The 9141-nt window shown below is 37.5% G+C and overlaps 1 protein-coding gene across 2 annotated transcripts in view; it reads left to right on the top strand.

Moving 5' to 3' along the window:
* Window positions 1–1155: 1155 nt before the first annotated feature.
* The window catches only part of LOC127411771 (RAC-gamma serine/threonine-protein kinase), a 165806-nt gene continuing 157820 nt past the window's right edge, over window positions 1156–9141 (top strand). The window contains exon 1 of one of the 2 annotated variants that reach the window (XM_051647516.1): window positions 1156–1404. The gene's annotated coding sequence lies outside the window, so the exon portion shown is untranslated. Of the gene's footprint in view, window positions 1599–9141 lie in introns of both variants that reach the window. The other variant, XM_051647515.1, reaches the window with a different exon arrangement.

Raw genomic sequence — 9141 nt, 5'->3', positions numbered from 1 at the left:
TCACAACACTTTAATAAAAATTAGTGGGTAGTGAAAATACAACAATAGCACAAAATATCACAAAAGCATATAGTCTGAAAACATACCTAAAACATACAAATATTATACCGTAGTACATAGACATGCTGGAGCACAGACAGAAAAAACTTTCGATACCACTCATAATAATCTGTTGTAGTGTAATTCCATATTTAAGGTAGTTATTAATTTATTTTAATCATCAACATATCTTAATTAGAAATAAAATAATATCTTAATTTGATTAACTGAATCTCAAATTCGTGCAGTTTCTCCCTCCTGCGCGCGCGCACACACACACTACGTACTAAATAAGGCTTGAGAAACTTTCAAAGCAATTCACACCCAGCAGCCTATTAATCTATTTTTTATTTCATTTCCACATTACAAAAACAAACAGTAAGCACTGCATTAAAGAAATACATGAAAATAAAAAGGCCAGTGCATCTAAACTATTAAATAAGGAATAAAATAAAATGTGTGTATATATATATATATATATATATATATATATATATATATATATATATATATATATATATATATATATATATATATATATACATATAATCAAACTAAATAACAGAAATGTATGAATCAGTAAGAAAAACAAGGTCATAATATCTTAGAAATTTGTTATTCTTTGTAATTATTTTAAGAGAGTTTAAGAGACTGTTTAGTATGAGATATTTCAACTAAAACGACTTCGAATCTGGTTAAAGAATCACGAAAAGTACTGCAAAGAGAAAAGAAAAACTCAACATTTCCCACAGCGTGGTTTTACATAAATAGGCCTAACAGAAGAATAATCCTTCGATGGCAGTATTAACTCACAGTTTATAAAAGGAGACACATAAGAACTCAGATACTCAGAATGTGCATGTTTACACCCATAAAACAAATGATGCAGACTTTCTCCTATCTTTAGTCTATGCGCTCACGGTATTACGTAACATAGCTAATTCAAAACACACTCAGCATTAGGTTGATGTAAATTAATGAGAGAGAGAGAGAGAGAGAGAGAGAGACATCTTATTCAGTAACCGGGTCTCAATTCATTAAATGCATCAGAATTCTCCTCCATCCACAATAATGACACCGAATGATGCAGAAGAGACGCATCTCATGTCAACTGAACAGCTCTCGCGAGATTTCCCTGAGTCTCACCGCACGCGCAGCCTGGAGCGTCTATGGAGCAGTGAGAGCGAGCGAGAGACGTAGCAACCGAACCTGGCGCGTGCACTGTAGCGGGAGACGCGGGGTGAGAGAGGGAACCGTGTCTGTGACGTCAGGAGCTGTCCTGAAAATCGTCAACTCGCTAACTCGCTGTGTTGGCGTGCCAGACGCTGAGAGTCGGAGGCAAGGAACTACCGCAGCCTTTTCGCGGTTAGTACCATCATACAATCCCCTTTCGAGACAACACTTTAGTAGTGACCACTTGAGAGCGTTCTCTCTCTGTAGGCGTGGTTCTCCGACTATTCCGTCCATCCATGCTCCATTCGAGCTTTTAAGGAGGACGCGCACATACTCAGGGAAGCTGCGAGGCGAGGGAAGCCCATTGGTCTCCCTACCAACGCCAGGTAAAAAAATCCCGCTCTAACTGCAACACGAATGTTAAATGTAACACTTGATGGAACGCCTGGCATACTGTGACGCAGCTTCGATACATTGTAGCATTAAATGACTCGATTATTCAGCGCATAAATACAAAGCGTGCTGATGATGATGATGCTGCTGCTGCTGCTGCGGCGGCGGCGTGGAGGTTTCGAAGCAGGGAGAAATTATAAGATGCAGCTCTGCTAATGGCTTTGCGAGATTATGCCTAAACCCACATTTTCTCCCCAAAACAGCCCTACCCTCCATTGGCAATTTAATTTGGATAAATGATAAAGCATCCACAACGCAGAAGCGCTATTTAAATTACTGTAAATCGTGACAGGTACAGCAAGCCAGTTGCTTATTGCATCAAATGGAATGACAGCTCAAGACAATAAGAAAACCGGCCAGCAGGTTGCAGTCCTGTAGTCCTGGCTTTTCAACGAAGTAAAAATCAAATTTCCCGCATTGGCTTTAATGTTAATGTTTCTAGGTGTCACGCCCTCTTGTTTACATACTGTGTGACGCCTCCCTCAAGCAGTATCTGTGGAATAATAATGATGGCATATCTGTGAATGACCATCTGTGTGTTCTGTTTCTGCTTAATACGAACATAATTCGTCCTTTTGTGTATGTAATTCTGTGTAAGAATGAAAAAATAGAAAAGTCTTATTGCAGCCATGGCAAGGTGTGTGTGTGCTCATGAGTAGTGATTAGTTTAGTGGTGAGTTTTTTGAGGAGCAGTGTGAGTACTTATATAAGGCTTGAGACAGAAACCTTAACACATAAAATAACTGAGAAGCACATAAGTGCATTCCTTGCTTGGACCAAACTTGACCTGCATGTATTATTCCAAGTTCACTTTAACGGAGGGATTATTTGCACTATGTCTAAATATCACCTGCCACACAGTGCACACTATTTGCAATCCAGTAGTCTGGTAGAAAAAGAAATTGAAGACAAAATTAGAGCCCGACCGATATGAGATTTTTGAGACCGATACTGATTTTAGAGAGGGAAAATTCACCGATTACCGATATGGTGACCGATTTAGTTAATTTTTGAGCTTGAATGAAAACAGACCTTTTCTATGTGGATTTTTCACCGATTTTGCACCGATATGACTATGCAAAGGTACTCAGAAGGCTGCTTTCTTAAACAAATATTTTTATCAAAGAACATTTGACATTATTATTATACATTGTCAACAAATTCTAGAAATGAACACTGAGAAAATAAAGAATAAATAAAAATCAAATAAATAGCTTAATAAACATCAGTAATGTTAGTATGTCAATTGCTGACCATTAAAATAAAGAATAAGTAAAATAAAAATCAGTACTGTATGTTTAGTATCAGTCAATTGCTGACCATTTAAATAAAGAATAAAAATGCAATAAATAGCTAAATAAAAATCAGTACTGTATGTTTAGTATCAGTCAAATGCTGACCATTAAAATAAAGAATAAATTCAAATAAAATAAATAGCTTAATTAACATCAGTACTGTTTAGTATCAGTCAGTGGCTGACCATTTAAATAAAGAAGAATTTAAAATAAAATAAGTAGCTAAATAAACATCAGGGGCCGGTTGCACCAGCTATACGTACGTTACAACTTAGTCTAGTTGTGGCATAAATGGGCACTAAGTCACAATTTACGCTCTACTAAATATTTGAGCGTTGCACCATTACATTTATGTAGGATGTAACCCTACGTATAAACTTAATATATATGGCAGCCTCCGATCAGGAGTAACTGATGGAATAAAAAAGCAGACTCATTTAATGACATCAATGAGCTCATGTTTTGGTTGACAGGCATCAGTCCTTTCAACATATATGATGGTGATGGCATTTACACTCATTTACATTTACGAGAGAGAGAAAAAAATAACCTTACTTTTAAGCGGCTCTTCAGCATGAAACAGATCTAACGGTGCCGTTTTTAGGGTGCGTCGCCCAGTGTCAAGTTTCAACACATTCAAAATATATATATAAAGGATATTAAAATGAATTAATGTCTATTTTTCCAGCCTGTTGTATTAGTATTTATCACCCCTTATTTATTTTAGATACCGTTCCTATATATTAATATTTACACAGGGCGAATATACTATTTATTAAATCACCTTTTATTACGCATCCTATTTTAATGTCTGGAAAACCAGACTTTTAAATATTACATTTTATAAATGCAACACCTGGAATTCGGTTGAAGGGGGTAATAAACTGTGAATCCTGAACAAAACAGTTTGGTGAATACATGTTTACACGCTGACAAGCAATGAATGTAGCTACGTGGTTAGCTAGTTAGCTGTAAGCTCTTTGTCACGGAGAGTAAAAGATGGACTTTATTTACTTTCCAGCATTGTGTCTCACCAATTAGGTAACAGCGAAGCATGAAATCAACACTCACCACACACAATCCACCACCGCACCGTTGTCTGCTGAGCTGCAAAAAGATGCTCTGATGTTTACCTTTCAATCTGTTACATTACTGACTGCACTGACAAAATATAGCTGGCTAACAGCAAACAGATGTGATAAACATGAGTGACATGATTGTCAGGGACAGGGTTAACGTTATATTAGTTATATAAAATGATGGGGTAATTTTTTATTAACTTTCCAGTATGTATTTCACAAACTAGTTAGCAATTTAAGGAGAAGAGATCACTCAAATCCGCACCGTTTAAATCCGCCCTGTCTGCAGAGCCACCGACAGCTCAGAGTCAGCTCTGTAAACAATCGGAGTGCACTCTGCTGGAAAAACTATGCTATGACACCAATTCTAAAGCTTTGTTTTCTGCATCATTTGTTCTGAAAAAAGTTTTCATATCGGCGCATATCGGTAAAATATATGCTGATACCGATATATTGGTGAAAGGCTAATATCGGCCGATATATCGGTCAGGCACTAGACAAAATGCGGCCACTATTGTTGAACAATATGTGCACTAGTTACAGACATTTTAAAACTTGCTTAGATAACTTGTCTTAGAGTATTGTTGGTTTGTTGTCTTTAATCAGCCCGTCTCATTTATAACTTTGCAATGTTGTGGTATCTTTCATAATTTCTATCAATATTTTGGCGTACATCAATGCAGCCTTTATGTATAATCTAGATTTTAAAATGACAAGACACAGGGGAACAGTTGAAATTCTTCTGGGTGCTATGTACTTCACGAAAGCATAGACAAGCTTGACGCGTTCTTTGAATGTCCTGTGAGCCTTATTAATGGAAGAATTATTTTGAAGGAAGTCTTTGAGTACCTTAATATAAAACAAGAGAAAAAGACATTATTATATTGACCTCACATTAAGTGCTGTCCAGCTGTATGGAGAGCACTCTTGATGGTTGCAGCAGATTAGCAAAGGTCCACAGAGTCTTTAGACATCCGCCGGTATTCATTCACAAATTTCTCATTTCCTCTTTTCAGGTTTTTAGATAGACCACAGGGTCCTTTTGGTTTCTGTTACAGTGTTTGTGGCTCCAGGATTGGCGGATGTCTGCAGACAAACTTCTCATTATTCATGAATCTCTCTGCAGTATATACAACTCTTTTTTTTATTTATTTATTTATTTTTTTAAATGTTGCATGCAAACAGAACCAAATGCTGAGGCTCTCTGTGGCTTCAAGTAAATAGGTTTGTCTTGTGAATCTTGGTTTGACTGTTCACTTTAATTGCAGTGATATACTTAGCGAGACCAGTCAGCATCAATATAATGATGTTCTGTACTCCCATGGGTGACTAGTATAGTATAACTAGGCCTACATATTCAGATTTAGGATATTCAGTACTTGATTGTTTTGAATATAACTATGCAGTACATTGCCATTATATTCAGAACATTTTCTTCTGGATGATGCATCACATTCTTTGCATTAGTTAAAAGAATAGCTAAAAGAGAAGAAAACATTTTTAAAGGGGCATTAAAAGGGCTTGTAAATAACTTATTCTGAATGAGACTTTATTGAGAGTGTAAATATCCATGTAAATGTAGTAACTGACCAAGGTTCTTGTTTACCTGTCTCGTGTGTTTAGTATTCTCTTTGAGGCGAAAACTAGCAGCAGTTGTAACGGGAGCTCATTTGCTTTGCTTAGCACTGATTAGTGAAATTAGATGTATTGCTTTGAATGGCCAAGGTTTCACCTTCAGCAATTTGCTGTTATTACTCGAAAGGAACTTAACCATAAGTCATAAACTCTTTCGAGAGTGGTTATAAACTTTAAATATTGTTTGTGGGGATTTTTTGTGGTAGAGATTCAGTTATTGAAAATCTTAATCCACTGTTTGCATTCCACTGTTTGTGGTCCAATAGTGCTGATATTTCTTATAACAGCACTGGAACATTTCAGTGTTCATATCCCTCTGCTTCTCGTATTTTCATAATGTCTTGAGACAGCTTGCACCCTGGAGTTGGTGATGTGACATTTGGAGCTGGAGTGTTGCATTGACAATCTTAATTTTTTCACTGCAGGAATTCATTAACTTCGTCTGTTTCCATAAGCAGCACTCTGTGTTTTCCTAATAATTTAGGATGATACTATATTGAACAATTGAATACAATTGAGAACAATATAGCATGGGTAAATCGTGTTGCTCTCTGGCATGCTGAGAATGATTGATGCTGTGTGTCTGTGTTTGTCTGGGCTTACCAGGAGAGCCCCTCCTTCTTAGGCCTGCTCAGGAATTAAATGATTATCTCAAGGGTACTCCCCTCATTTGTATGGAAAAATTGTATTTGGTGTCGCAGCTTTGGGACATCCCCAGATAGTGCTGCAGCGATAGGCAGTGATGCAGTGGAATTGTGTCTCCTGTCACTCAAAGGAAGCTATAGAGGAATGGAACATTTGTGTTACTGCCATAATGTAGAGGAGATGGAGGCTTGGTTGGTACAGATGAATAGCCCTAGTAACAATGATTTATTTTTGGGACACAGCTTTAGTGTCCTTAAATTTAGTGTCTTTTGCGTTTTTCTTGTCGCTTTATAGTGACTAGGCAATTTTACAGCCTTTTAGGTGACTTAGTGCTGGTGTAGTCTTGCAACTCAGTCTTGTATGTCAGTTGTGGATGGTTTTTGAGTCTGTTATTTCCTAGACATTTCTCTTTTTGTGGAGTTTCATTGTAAATGGTTGTCTTTCATTTAATATCAAACCTCAAGCTTTATTACGTTGAGGCATTTTTCTAGTTTTGATTATTTGTTTTGTGTGAAATATTTATCGCCCCCACTAGGAATGTCAAGATTCAGAAATTTTCATTATCGATCGTTGTGGAAATTAACGTTCAATTAATTGATTAATCGTTAACATCAGTACTGCAAGAGTCACGAGAAGGGCTCCAAATAATATATGCATGTAGCCTACTGTTTTTATTTATTTTATTAAAAAAAATAATAATTGGGGGGGGGGTATTTTCTCCCCTTTTCTCCCCAATTTGGAATGCCCAATTTCCAATGGTCTCTTAAGTCCTCGTGGTGGCGTAATAACTCGCCTCAATTCGGGTGGCGGAGGACGAATCTCAGTTGCCTCTGCCTCTGAGACCGTCAATCTGCGCATCTTGTCATGTGGCTTGTTGAGTGCGTTACCGCGGAGACCTAGCATGTGTGGAGGTTTCACGCTATTCTCCGCGGCATCTACGCACAACTCACCATGTGCCCCACCGAGAGTGAGAACCACATTATAGTGACCACGAGGAGGTTAACCCAACGTGACTCTACCCACCCTAGCAACCGGGCCAATTGGTTGGCCTGACTGGAGACACTCAGCACGCCCTGGATTTGAACTTGCTGAGCTACCCAGGCCCCATGTAGCCTACTCTTTAAATATTTTGAAATTAATAAGAAATGCAAGTATTGGCATTTTCTTAAAGCATTCTTAGTTCAGTGTATATTAATACATTTAAGGCTATGTTTAGTACAAATTTGTGAATTGTTTAATTACTGTTAATGAATTACTGTTAATAATAACTTGTATACAAGATATATAACATATATGGTATATCATATTTGAGTTTATTAAAACTTCACATTGTGGATCGTGGGATATTTCAGACCTTTGGACTTATTTTATTTTAAATTAAGTAAAATCATAACACACTGCATAAACACAGTAGCCTACATAATATGCCATTTCTCTGGTGCTGGTGAAAATTCAGATGAATGTGCTTTCCCAGCGATCACTGACGTAATTGTAGGTTGGGATGAAATGAGGAGAGCAACAGATCAAAAGTGCTTGTTGTCATATTGTACTTTAACACTATCACGGTGTATGCAGAAAACAAAATGTTAATTTATAGAGAAATGCTCCAACACTGATTACATAGAGCTGTTCAGCCATGACGTCAATTTGTAGGTGAATCCGGAAGTCTATTTTGCCACGAGTTCCCTTTCAAAACCTGGAGTGTGAAAAAGGTCTATTGAGCCCGCTTCATCTCTTCATCTGTGCATTGTCTACTGTGATGCGAAAAAGACGTGATGCAACATGCAAGCACCCTCTATCAGTGGATGACTGTATAGACAGCCTTATCAAAGTCTACTGGCATGATTACTGAACACATTTGTCCTGAAATTAATTAATCGAAAATCTATAAGCTTTGTAAGTCAAATTATTAACGACAATTAATCGATTGTCGATTAATTATTAACTTCCCTAGCCCCCACAGAGCCTGGATACATGCATTCCCTCTTAAAGCAAACAATTATGAAAATTGGGAAAAAGACAAAATTCAAGACAGTGTACTTTAATCTTTTAATGAGGCAATGAACACCTCATCCCATCAAGCACTGCAAATTATGTAATCGAATAAAAAGTAAGGTACAATATTAAATAATTGATTATAAGTTTATTGCAAATATCCACCTTTTTCCTGGGGGTCTTACTGGGGAAACGAATGTGGGTGGGACTTCTGCCGGAAGTCGCTCTACAGCATTCCCTAGCTCTGGCTGCAGTCATTTTAGACCCTGTTTACAGCTGGTAATGAGGCACGTTTCGGATGATCCAATCACAAATGGTAAGCGCTAAATATAGTTGTAAACAGGGTGGAAAATGCTTTGTGATTGGATCACAAAAACATATACAGAGGTAGTCAAAAGCCACATCGCATTTGAGGTTTAAAATGGCGTCCTGATGCGTCCTGGACGGCAGTGAAGCACCACCTCTCACCAGTCAATTACCCGCTGAACAAAAGTTTAAACTTACTTACGGATTTAAAAGGAAATAACCGTCTGATTGGAAAAATTGAAAAAGCAGTTACATACCCAAGTATGAGAACTTCCTGGCTCTTCCTCAATGTGTCTGTCTGATTTGAACATGCAGGGTGACAAGTACAAGTACACACATCTGAAGCTGAACTAACAAAAGTACTCCACTAAAACAACCGATAATTTTGCTCGAAATGTTGCGTTTGTGCTTAGATTAAATCTCAACTGCATCTGGGAGAAACAGTGTGCTGGTTTTGTTTGCGCTTCCTTTGTCTTTATTACTTTTTTTGCAGTTTATTCGGTAAAGTTCAGTAAAACACT

The sequence above is a fragment of the Myxocyprinus asiaticus genome, chromosome 21 (genome assembly GCF_019703515.2).
Source record: "Myxocyprinus asiaticus isolate MX2 ecotype Aquarium Trade chromosome 21, UBuf_Myxa_2, whole genome shotgun sequence".
In the NCBI taxonomy this organism is placed as follows: domain Eukaryota; kingdom Metazoa; phylum Chordata; class Actinopteri; order Cypriniformes; family Catostomidae; genus Myxocyprinus; species Myxocyprinus asiaticus.
This window is presented reverse-complemented; position numbering and strand designations above follow the sequence as displayed.